The 14468-nt window shown below is 30.4% G+C and overlaps 1 protein-coding gene across 5 annotated transcripts in view; it reads left to right on the forward strand.

Annotated features, from left to right (window-relative positions):
- Positions 1–14468, forward strand: part of LOC131847891 (uncharacterized) — a 71637-nt gene that overhangs the window by 18985 nt on the left and 38184 nt on the right. The window lies entirely within an intron of this gene.

Raw genomic sequence — 14468 nt, forward strand, 5'->3', positions numbered from 1 at the left:
GTCGAACAAATTCAGGCTGTGAATACAATTCAACACGTGAAAGAATTTCCTATGAAGTTTCGTATCAAGTATTGTACTTGCTTGTATTGTATTGGCTTAAGTACTACTAATAAAATAACTATTCATGTTGTTAATCACAAAATATATCTATCTATCTATGTAAATATGTTATTTAGGTATAAAAAATTTAACAAAGACAATCTTTGTAAATTTTTGTGGGACAACTGTTGCTTATCAAGGATTTACTTATTTGGAACTTTCAGAATATAGGATATCGATATAATTATTCATGCTATTATTGGATTTAAAAAAAGGTGTCATAACTTGTAGATAACATGCTCCTTTTATAATTTACATTAAACTTATTTGGCATAGTAGTGTCAAATTTAAAATTTCTTATTTTATGTATTATTCCTTATATTATCTTAAATTCTACATAAATCTAGAATAAACACAAAAGCAGTAGCTATCTAATATGTCCCTTTAAGGTTCAGTCATTTTCATAATGCGTGAGGTTTTATTTCTCGTGGCACAATTTCAGGCAATGTACACTCAGCGATACCTACTCAAAACAAGTGCGCTGAATTCACTAAGGCTATTGAGGCCAGTCTAACCTGACCTAGTAGGAATGTAGATAGGCGTGCTATTGATGGATAAGGAGATAAAGTAAGAGCTATAGAATAAAAGAACGTTAGACAGCAAACTGTTTTCACATAGTCGTGTAAAATATGTCACATCTCGTTTGAAGTATACATGTGAATTATGAAATTACCATGTCAGAGAAAGTAATTCAATCTGTTATATACAAGATTGTTGTATTGTCAACATTTTATTTTGAAATACAAAAAGTATGAAATAAAATTTCAGTTTTATTTATTAATTTTAAACAAAAAATTGCTATGGAAACTTAGGAATGTTGGCTTTAACATTGTACTTGCCAGATATCATTATGTATACGTCTGTTAAGTGGTAAGAAAATTCTACAAAAAGGACATAAATAAACAATTACAATTTGAAAGCTGTAAACAAAGTAATGCGTATTTTAACTACAAATCTAAAGTATTTATAAAATACGAGTGTATATGAACAACTAGATGACATTAAATATTTAAAATAATATGTTCGTTGTTACTTCATCATCATTTAGATAACATATTCTTCTTCCTCATATTATTTTTAATGTAAATATTAATTTTATGTATTTTTTAACAAAGTACATATATTATACAGGCTATATTTTATATGACTCTTTGCGATATATATATCACAAGGAGCAATATTAAATATAAAACATACATAGTGTTGAAATGTGTCATCACGCATCACAACTTCATAATAAAGGTTTTTCTAAATTCACGACTGCAGTAGTGATTTCTATACAGGTTAGAGACTTATTGACAACTATACCTAGTTAGTATTAATAGATACTAAGGAAAAAGTTCCATTTCGGGTTAGTATTACATAAAATGTTATTTTTTGTCTTGAATCTATAATACATTTCTGTTTTATAACTTACGTCGTACCTTTACTGTTACTTTAAATGTTGTTTATCATGAAAAGTTATATAGATTATCAATTGACTTATGATTATCTTAGCGAAAATCTGCATTCATCAAGCGATAAGTTAAAATAATGCCAATATTATACGGCGGACACATGATAAAGGCTGATAAGAGAGTGACCTATCACTGATACAGCCTAGATTGAATCTTATATAGACTAAAGTACAATATTGCATATATCTTTAAAATATAGGAAGCTACATAGAAAGGGTATAGTATAACGATGTGGCGAAAGTTACTATAGTACAAAGAAAGTAACTATTGCGGTTTTTGACATCGTTACATATGTGAAAATGTGAGTAAAATAATGAAATAAAAATAAATATACAATGGGTTTTATATATCTTATAAAGAATTGTGAATAGAAGTGTGAAAAAATCGAAGCAAGACAATCGTAGATATATAGTACGTATAAAGTCCTATGCTTACGAGCTCTATCTTCTATATCGTCTATCGCCACTTTGAAGGATAGGTTTGAAGATATATCACTATTACCTATCGGGACGGGGCTGTCAGCTTGTTTGCCTATTTAAACGTGCACAAATTGTAATTCTTAAGTTTAAAACAGAATAATCATATAACATTTATAACTGTATGAACAATAATATGACATCGGTGGAGTGGAAATGATATGTCATTCGTATTACTCGGCCTGGCACCCACGACTTTTATATATAATAAGTATATCCAAAATATTAAAAGAGTTAAACATACATTTGCCACTAAACATTGACATTAACATATCTTTTTAACTGCCTGTTGGTATATATGTATATTATATTTATTTTTCTCTTATTATTCGTGTATCATTTATGTATATTTAAACCAAGTCTTTTTGAAAAGTACTTACCTATGTTGGATAAAATAGGTTTCTCATTTCCCGCCACTGCCCAATAGGCGCTTTCTGTTTGTATTATACCTAATGGTTAGCTGATAGAGAATGCCTTATGGCATTAAGCTCGTCAATTGTACACCTTTATTTTAAACTGCCTTTAGACCACTGTTTAATAAATTTTCTTTCACAAGTATTATTTCAATGATGAGCGATAAATACATGCAAATGTTGTTAGTCATATTATACGGTATGAAATCTCATGGAAATTTAATGAGTCATCGCCATATAATAACAGCCTGTACTAGAGATGTTTGCACATACTTTGGTCAATTCATGCTTAATTAAACGTTTAAAACTTATAAACCAGTACTAGAAATAGTCAACTGATGTAAACTCATATAACGGAATTGTACCTGTGTTTAATTTTAAAACTAGTATTTTTTTAGAACGCATTTTGAATTTTAATTACTGCATAGCTATGGGTTAATTGAAATTGTATAAAATTTTGTAACTCGTATACTTTTTACCGAGAATTTCACCTTTTTCATGAACAATAATGAAATCTCAGATGAAATATTTATAATAGCACAGAGAGCTGTAATAATAAACCTTAATTCCGTATCGATGTGAATAATATTTAAATAAATTTCTGTTATTTTATTTCAATTTGAAAATATGAACTATTTATCTTTGATTATTTTGTTTTAAATTGACGAATATTTGAATTCGAAACATTAAAATACCAAATGGTGGGTTGGATTCTGCCTTAATATAGTTTGGAGTCTTCGGCTCTATGATTGGAACGTCATTGTTACGAGGCAACCGCCTAATACGGCGCACTGAATCATTTCAAATGAGATCAGCGTCAGGTGAAATAAGTTGTTGTTGCCAGTTTCCATATTTAGGTATTTAATGTCTGGCCTACATTTAATTTTTGGACGTACCATTAAAATTTATTTATGTTATATTATACATGAAAGTACTTTATGTTTAGACTACATAATTTTATGCGCACGGTTTCTTTTTATTTTCTATTTCTTTCTTATGTAGATGTTTAATTTAAAAGATATTGTATGAGCAGCACTTCTATTTATTTTATAGGATAAAAAATTCTTACTGAGTTGTATTTCTTACGTAGCGCGTAACCTATTGCCTTTAAACTTATTAGTATCATAGATTTTCAGGGGGAAACACACTTTCATATTTTATTTAAGCTTTTTTCTTTTGGCAATATTTTCTCAAAAACGGCATCCCTAATCATAAATATCTTAATTACCTCTTGCAACTTCACATTATTAATAATTCTGAATACCGAAAATTATTTCGGAATTCAGAACTATAAATAATTTTGAAAAGCTTTACTCACATGAGTAATGTTGTGTGTACATGTGTGTAAAATAGTTCGGAATAATGTCGCGCTTAGTTAGTTGGGAGAGGAGGTTGTTAGTAATAGGCACTATTGGTCCCATTACATTCAAAGTATCATGTCGACCTCTACGCGATCCTCCTAAGAAATCATCGTGGTTATACCACCACTGGCCCAGCCACAGTACATAGCACCGGCAGGTGTACCATTCTAGTCATCCATCATCATCAGATTCCATTGTTTCACAATGACAGTATATATATATATTATATTGAGACTACCTAAAATGTGAATATTATTCAACACAATAAATTAGGTCATATAAGGAAGAATAATAACAGGAAGGATATACACATAATATATGTAGTCTTAAAATAAAATAATATTATTGTTTTCTTTATCTCTATTATATTTTATCATAACAGTTTGCATGAGATAACTTTATCAAATGACAGTGAATGATTACAATAAAAACAAATTATTGCACTGTGTATCTCATCTGTATAAATCTATACTGTTTTGATATGAATTCTATTAAAGTCTGTTCAGTATATTTTAGTATAACTATTAGAAATATATATGATACTGATTGTAAATTGTGCCAATAACCTCAGAATGTTGTTGTTTTTTTCCTGTAGATTACTATTTATTTAGCTGGTATACATCATCGTAAATATTATCAATTTGTTCTTTCATAAGTAATGGTTCAACATCATGATGTATTAGGTAGTATAATTTTAACTTGAGAGCGTCGTGGACTGGAAATCTAACTAATCCATCTCTCACACTGGAGGTTGTGAGTACAATTCTGGCAGACACCATAATATGTCAATTCATATTTTAGACAGACTCGGGTTCTGGAAAAAATATAACCAACCAAACTAATCCGATCCTCTACCGCATAAATTTGGTTAGTTAGTACTAATAATATATTGTTTGTTTGAAAGTAAACATTATATTATTTTTGCTAATGAGAGCACCATTGTGATTTACTCTGGCAGGAAACCAGTGAAAATTGATAGGATGAGCATAAAGTCAAGTCTGTTAGAACATCATGGTGAACTTACAAGATTTACAATGGCTTCCCGGAGAGACATTGCTAGTAATGGGACGCTTACTTACTTATCAATAATCGCCTACCATTCCAATATTGTTAGTCTTGGAAGTATATTTATTATTATGCTTTAAACGAAATAGTATATAATTATCTATGAAAAATAGAACGAACAGTTTGGCACAATTACGAGTTTCGTCATTGTCGGGTTTGTTTGATGAACGTTGAAACTGTGTCAGTCACTGCTACGTCGTGTGTATAGCGTGACATTCTTTACGATCATGATATCACTTATCAGTCTACGTTTAATCAATCAGATAAAGCAATATGGTGACCCGATAAGTTTCTATTGCCAGATACGGTTAATTTTAGCAATAGAAAGAACTAGTTACCCGCGACTTAGTCTGTTTTTTAGACAAAATACAGCCTATCTGTTCTTATGATGCAAATATATCTTCATATTAAATATCATTAGGATCCGTTCAGCCGTTTAGTTACTAAAAACAAACAGGCAGACACTCATATATAGTAAATGATACTTATATGTTATAGTAAAATAGATATACAGGTGTTTTTGTAATGGGTGTTTACCATTTATTTGTCAGTCTTATTTAAATAACTAATTGTATTTTGTTTAATTAATTATGTTTAAGCTGACATTTATTTTGTAATATAGTTGCATTTCTATAACATACCAGTAAATCTAAATCTAACGGTGAAAGTATCAAGCTATTTTAATAAATCTATGTAAAGTTCTATCAACTTGATAAATTCTATGCATAGCGATATGAATGTTGCTTTGCGTAATTGAGGATCCGGGTTTGATTCTTGACCGGTTTCCAGATATTCGTTATCTGGTATATCAGTACTGGTATTCTAGTACCAACCAATAATTTAATGCTTTGATACCAGTTACATTAGTTTAAATAACTCTTTACTTTTTACACAAACACTTAGAATCAGTCCGCGATTTCGCACACTTTTTACTATTCTTTTTCCATGATTAACCGTGATAAAAACTAACCTATATCCTTCTTCATACCAAATGTTCATGAGTACTGGCATGAGCCAGTACGGATAGGACAGATGAACCAGCTATCATTTATGTTACTTAACTGTATGTTTACTAAGCATTAGTTACATAGGAAATCATTTTTGTTTGATAAATGGGTATTAGTCAACAGTCCGTCTCTTATTTATTTTTCTTAGCTAAATATGATTTTCGAATTAGGTACTAGTAATAATACAAATCGCCATTCAAAAGTGCTTAATATAAAGTCTATTGTAATATAAATTATTTCTAAAATGTTTGACGAACATTTTCAATACGCATGAAGTTAGCTTAACATTCTCTGCATTGAGTGTTAAACAAAACGAAACGGCCATGAGACTGGTCGTTTCCGAGACTTTTTATGCAACACGCCAAATTGGCCGAACCGTCGGGCAGGCCGTTGCAGAGGGTCGCTATCGATTTGGACGCCCGCCACAGTAGGTATCTACTAAGTAACGCTGTTCAGCATTTTTTCACAGTGCATTATCATACCTATATATATTCTTATATGTATACGTATGATATTGCACTGTAAAACAAATGCTAATTTTATATATTTGTATGATAATGGTATAATGCCGTCTACGCTAACAGTTTACCCTGGCGGGACACCAGTAGAAGATTTTAAAATAAGCATACGGTCAAGTCATTCAACCCATTGTGACAAACTCACCAGGAATATATCACGATATTTTCCAGGGGTACCGCGTGGCTGTCAACCTAACGTCCACATTGCTAACAATCCTCTTCCCCCATAATACATTCCTGGGTATAAAAATCGTAAACAAGAATTGTCGGTAACTATATTTCAAGACACAAAAATTAAGCTTAGAATTTAATTTGTATATCTATGTATTTTCAGAAATGACTTGACTATTTTGTTCGTCCCGTACCGTAATAGTATTTGTTTTATCTCTCAACAAAAAGTTGTGTTATAGAAATATCTAATGTAGTACTCCAGCATATACTCGTGTTGTCTCCCATCTTTATGAATTAAGAAAAATGTTATGAAGTGGAACCTATGTATATCATAATATTTCTGTTAAAGAAACTTCATTTTTCAAAATTATGTCATTATAATATCTTTTTAACCGTTGATTGTAAGACTATCCTTCATATCGTCACTTGGCGTCGTGCCTTTCATGTTGCAAGTATTATTAGAGCATCAAACTAGTGCCAAGGTTGAGAGACTTTGGTATTAATAACTGTTAGACAAAGTGTCCGTTGTGTCGTGTAAGGTCATGACTCCAATATTCCATTATGAGGGTGAGACGGTAGTGCAATCTTTTTCACGATAGTCTATTGTTCTGCAAGGTAAATCACTCCATTACAAAAACATCTATTTAGTCCAATTTATTATCAAACAGCAAAATGTCAGGGCCTGATATACTACTTCGACTTATAAACTGCAGTTCAAATTGACCATAACCAAAAAAGTATAAATTAGTATTTTCGATAAAATTGTCCGCTAATTTTACGCGGAAAAGTCGATGTAAATATATTAATTCGATTAATCTGAGAAATGCATTCAGATTTTGTTAACTGTTATCATCATCATTGCCTTGCCTTTATCCCATTATTTGGGGTTATATTAATTTAAAATATTAACAGTATATTGCGGGCATGTGAAGAGTTGCGTTCACAATATTGAAGGTTGATAATGCCTTACCTCTCTAGAGATTTTGATCTAACAGTTGTACTGATTCTTGTTCGTGTTAATTCATGCGCAAATAAGTTTGACTGCGAAAATTTTTGGAAATTCAATATTAGTGTTGATATCAGAGCACGATGATTGAGAGTGGTTACAGTGCTACTTATATTTCTGGGAAAGCCATTAAATGGAGAGAGCTTGGCGACACGTTTGAGTTCAGTAAAGGAGAGACAGGTGATAACGTCGAGCCAACGACTAGATGCCTCAATAAAAAGTTATCTATATGACTTTCTAGTAATATTGATGTAACGAAATGACAGTATACATTTATTCACTCACTTTTATGTGTAGTCAATATATTTCCATTCAATTTTAATACGCCATTACGATTTAAGATGTAGTTTAATAAAATTTAAATTAACATAAAATAAATAGAATTTAAATAATATCTACTGCTAATAATACTAAAAAAAATCTGTCGCTAGATTATTGACTACTCTCAGTTTTTTGACATATCTATAGATTGTATAAATTGTAGGCCACATAAAAACAAGTTTGACTACATAAAAAAAACCATATCCAACAGGCTGACGCAAGTAACTGTACCTTGAACAACGTCCTCAATCATTGTTAGGGAAAGCGGTTTCTAATTATTATTAAGTTTCCTACTTACATTTTTCTAATTTTATTTGATATATCTACGTATTTAAGTCACGCCACCATGCTTTAAAAAAGTAATAGTACCTATAACGTTATAATAATAATATATTATTGAAATATAATAATCATGTTATAATTTTGAGTGCTTGTAATAAAACTGATGCAGGTGGTTTACGTGTTATATATATACAAAACCACATACTCTTAAAATTTTATTTATATAACAGAAAAATAATAAATAATAAATATGAATATCATATTCTAATATTTGTGTGGTTGAAAAGACTTTGCAATCATGCAAATGATGTATGAATAAGAATGTACAAAATTACTTGACACTTAAATTTTGTTTGTGTAACGGTTATCCAGCAAACTATCTACGAACTCGATTCACCGATAAGCCATATCGACTGGGGTACGCCTTCATCATTAGCATAATTTGAATCACTGAACGTTCGCCTGACGAACATACATAATCTGTTAACCAGTTAGTTCCGTATGTAATTCCTTTTGTTTTTATTCGGCTTTCGCCGAATACAATGGGCGGACACTGACACCCACCGTGGAAAGTGGATGACGACCATCATTATGCTAGCTGTGACATTCGCGAAAGTTAACTTTTGTTTAACAAAATTTTGTCAAACAAATCCTTTGCTAATATTTGCTTAGGATAACGACAAAGCGCAGTTTATGCTTGAACACGAAGTTCGCTTTCTTATTATAAACAACAGAATACTAAACAAGATTGTGTTACGACATTAATGTTAAAAATAAAAGTACTTATCATTGCATAATCTGACAAAGATTGTTGTGTACTCAAATTTCTCGAGGTGTAGGTTGAACAATAACTTCTGGTGTCGATCATTAGAAATGGCAAGTATTGTGTACTGAGGAGTGAGGCAAGCTCCATTGAATTTTGTCGCAGTCTATGCTTTCCACTACAATAAAAGGATTTTATTACAATAAAGTTCAAAGGGGAAAATAAATTCAAAGGACATGTTATACTGATTTTGAAACGTTATATGTTATTCGTTATACGGATACGCCATTTATTTCATGTGCTTTCGTCGTATAAAAAATTGTTATACTTACACATCTAAATCATATAACTATTAATATTAATATAATCTAACTTCAATTAATTGAGAGTAATTCATTTTTTTATTCTACGTATATAGAATGTAGATAAAATAGTCCTATTATAAATGTTTGTAGAAAATTAAATGATTTTGTTGTTTATTCAATATAATTGTTTGAATTGTAAATGTGTACTGTGAATGCAATAATGTCCTGTCTGCGACATACGAGCAAAGGCGCCTTTGCGTGTGGATCAATACTCTCTATTCATTCATCTACAGTACCCGCATTGAAAGCCCTTTATCGTTACTATTTAAATTCTCATTGCCACTAAAACATGTCGATAGAATGATTTAAACCCTTTTTATTATCCACGCATTGGTAGTCTATGCGATAGACTACGTGGTTAATTTAAATTAACGTGAGGTAGTTTAAGGTTTTTTGTGCATACCGACTCTATTATCAAGCATTATGGTAAAACCACTGCGCTCTATGTATTTTTACATATTTCTACACACATGTATCTGTTATATATTTGCCTGATAAAACAAGATTTTTAATTTTACTGTATTTTTACGCGATTTACGCGTACGTTTGACAAATAATATAAATACGTAGAATATTCATTTTACGAATTAATGTATTTAAAATGTTTGTGTATGATTCCATATTGAAATTGATACTGCAAATGTGCAGCAGTGTATTTGAAAAAACCTCTTAGATATTCATGATTCACAGCAAACATGCCACACGATTCATTATGTGATATCTACTTATTTGCTTAAGACTTACACTGTGTCTATAACTACATACGTTATTACTACATAAGTATATATAACTAGTACTTTAGTGTCTTCTTTTCATACTTTATGCTTCGCTGCAGTACACTCCGTGATTGCTCTTGCGTCACAAGAGTCGCATCTTTGAATTTGAACTTTATTCCTGTTTTGTTAGAAATTGGATTACCATGTAGGGTGTGTTATCCTGTGATGTATGGACGAGGTGAGCAACTAGAACATAAAGGAGAGTGTCCTTCAACATGAGTAGTTTCCAGGGGAAGGACATGCTTCGCGGTTTTCGTTTCAGTCGTTGTTCAGCACGACACTACGCTCGTATGTTAATTACACACGTTTTGCGATAATTTACTCACTAGATAAATTTTTGTGTGAATATTTTATGCTGTTGTGGTAAGTTACTGGGATTGATTGTGAACTATAAAATGTATACTCACACTAAATAACGTTTTTAATTCAATTGTATTATGTTTATGCCCTTATTTATATACACCATGGGGAATTAAATTGTTATTATGTAATTTAAATTATTCTATTCTTTCTTTTTATCTTCAAATTATCATAGAATGAAATATACACAAAACCCGGCACCTTCTAATAAAGTAATTAAAAACCGGACTTAATGCAATAATCAAGAGGCCAAGCTCGTTCAGTTTATTAAGCTTTTATTAATTACTTGCATGCTGAATTTCACCGGATATTGTGTAATGTGCAGACAGAGATATAATGACGTCTAATTCAATTGCGTAATTAATCTCTTTTATAGCGATAAAGTCATGCATGGATACCATTTGTAAACGTATCGTTTTGACATCATCAATTCAAAATATTCTCAGATTACCATGCTTGACATTTCTATCAATAGATTGTGTAATGTGCGCTTTCTATGCAATGGATTATTGCGTTAGCTACGGGTATGCATTTGCATACGATTACAATTGAAAGTGTCTGCTTATTAAGATATAATTTTTAATGCTTTGGTACGTATCAGCCATACTAATGTTTTTTTTTTTTTACAGGTAAGTTGGATGCTATCGTTTATTTGAAATCATCAGTTGGTATGTATACTATATCATAGAGCAGATCACTTTAAGTAAAAATCTAAAGGCTTTTTTAAATAAATTAATAATAATCTAATGTTAAGAACGAGTAGTAAATTAATCAAGCAAGTTAAAATTGTAATTGAATTATTTTCTACAATTGACAGAAATTGAGGAAGGAGATATGCACTTATTGACTTTACTCTATATTTCCTGTCAAGATTAAACCGTTTATCAATGACATTTGTAGGGTCCTAGAAAATGGGTACATTAATACTTCTAATTCTCTTTGTTGTACCTACTACTTAAGTCTACTTGAACTCTTCGGGCTAACGTTTAAGAGAACACAAGATTTCAAACAAATTATATCGTGATATTTAATATATGACAATGCTCAACTGTAAACCTAGACAAAACCAATGTGTCACAGATTTTAATATTATTATAATATATTATAGAAAGTATCACATGATGTAAGATATATTAAAAGGGACGTCTATAGCATAACCGCAATGGAATCGTGACCATTTCAAGTTAGATAAAATCATAGTCACTGGAAGCAAAATTTAATTTCCGCATGGTTGATATTATAAAAATATAGTATATCTAACTAATGGTGTATTTTATAATACAATATATATTTAAGACATTTGGTTATATAAATGTGAAATCGAGAATGAGCTTTGTCATTATATTCAACACCGGTTCTCGAGGATTTATAAAAAAATTATATAATGGGCTCCATTTTATATGTTAGAGCTTTTTAATTCTAATTCAATGAAATGATGTATTCTAGCTATGACTAACTCAGTACTGTTTCATGTATATATATTGTAAAGGCTACTTATATTTTGTTCCGCAAGTCAAACGGGCTTCAATCATTATGAAATTAATTCAGAACTTATTCAAGAATACGTATATAATCCTTATCAATTTCAAAAAATATTTATTAAAATCAAAGGTGAATTTGTTTCTCATAAAATCTCCTACTACTCCCACTACACAAAAATCGTATATAGTATCGAACTGTGTTTATTGTCAAAAACAAATACGAATAATGTTTTAAAAAATCTAACATGCGTAATTATGTGGTTCAAATTTATGATAGATTAGTATTACTTTTTAAAAGCCATTTCAATTTCCAAACTGTTTAATCACAGCAACAACACAAACTTTCTACGAATGTATAAAAATATTAATTACTAATTATAATTTTGAATTTTAATACTTCAGAATTCTTACCTAAGTCCGTAATGTAAATAACTCACATTTTAGTACAGATAACGATTATCGCCTGACCCCAGGATCATCAGTAACAATTTCTCTAGCTCTAGGAGTCAGTGACATCTTACTAATAATTAAATGCAATCTTCTATGACTGCATCCTATAACATTTTTGGTTAAAGAATTTGTTATTCCAAATTTATTACGTTGTACTGATTAGGTAGAATTATCACGAATTGGGGTCAGCAATTATGTATATCCGTCATATTCATCTCTATTTGAAGCCACTCTAATATGCCACCAGCCGTATAATACAGTGCATCTATCAAATTTTAAGGCTTCTTTTACGTCATATTCAGATATATATTTAATAAATTCCATTCATTAGTATATATATACATTTCATGTAGTGTACCATAATCAATGAAACTCGTAATTTAATTTAGGTAGACGGGCTTCGTAACAAACGGAACCCGAATATCACTCCCACGTCGGGTATTATGGTATTATAAACTATAATAACTGTAATTTTGTGAACCAACATGATTGGTTTATCGCTATTAAAATGCTTGTAATAAAACTACAAGGTATTGTAAACAGCGTAGCGTGTTGTGAAATTCTACTAACGTAACTAGGTATATGCAGAATCGCGCCTCTATTTTAAGAACCAGATACCTGGTTTTTTCGTTTCTTGTATATTTTCACATAAATCCGGTTATTATGCATAGCTATCTCAAAATCAAGCAACTTCAGACACTATTAGGCTGCTAAAATATGTATTAATATTTTTAATGTGAAAGTAAGATTTTTCTTTGATTTTAATCTTTTGGCGTTACTACAAATTATCCATATGTTTTGAAACATGGTATGGAAATGGAAAAGAACCGGATCTATCATATTTTAGTTATGCAGACTAGTCATAGTTAACTACTAGCAATACGTTCCAGTAATAAAAGTTATATTTCTGATACATATATAGATATGTATCTATATGTACTGGTACAATAAAATGAAAAAATATAGTAAGTATATTATTCAGTTACATCAATATTAGAATGCTTGTACGTCGTCCTATAGGAGCATTACCACTTATTGGGTCAGATTGTACCTTCAAAACATCCAGGACCTTCTAAAATATATACACAAAATTACATCCAAATCGGTTCAGATGTTTAGATGGAGTTAAAAAATAAACACAGGTATAGAAGAATTACTTAATTGTTAGGTATAATTATTTAATTTAATAGGTATACATACAAATATGTAATAGATATCAGAATTCTTCTTCTTTTTGTAGTCTAAATACATACATATAAATATACATAGAAAAAAGAGTACTTAAAAAATTTTAGGTATATTTTATATAACCATTTTACTAATTGTAACCCTTGTTACTATGTTATTTAACATGTTCTGCATAATGTTCAACCCAAATAGTCTGCAGACCGTTAACATGTTATGCTATCCGAATTAAAAATGCTCTATTATTATCTAAAATAGATGCAAGCGCAAAATGTACTTCTAATGAATAATCACCGTTATAATAATAATTACTGGTTATTTAAAATGTAATACAATGCAGTAAGAACAGTTCCTATAAATTCATAATATAAAATGAAACAGAAGAACTGAAGTGGAAACAAGTGAGACATTTAGATAAAAAATTAAGACTTTCCCGTAGTGCTGCCCACTATAAATAAGAATCAATTGTGTCCTTATACTCAGATTAAAACCTGCTATTGATAATGCTCTCACAAGGACTAAAGGTACTAGTAGATAAGCAGAAATATTTTTTATGGAGTAATCCGATTATGGTAATCGGATTCTCCTGACACTGGACTCCGTTTTTTAATAAGTATAAGTAAGTATACAATGCATTTGGTATGGTTATAAATATATCTTCACGCAAATAAATATATCACAATAATTTCATTTCACAAGTGTACTTCTAGATTGGCGTAGTCAAAAGTATTTACGATCAATGGTCGTGTGTTTCATAATATGACATTTCTACTTTTCGAGAGAGAGAGCAATTTGATTCCAACATATTAGGAGCGAACCTACCGCGTTATCTATTGGATTAATTTAATTTGTTATCCGTGTTTTTATCACCAGAGATTATGAAATATAATATAAAATAAGAAATCTTTATTA

This window comes from Achroia grisella, unplaced genomic scaffold (genome assembly GCF_030625045.1).
Source record: "Achroia grisella isolate CSIRO2021 unplaced genomic scaffold, CSIRO_AGI_Agris_v1 utg544, whole genome shotgun sequence".
Lineage (NCBI taxonomy): Eukaryota > Metazoa > Arthropoda > Insecta > Lepidoptera > Pyralidae > Achroia > Achroia grisella.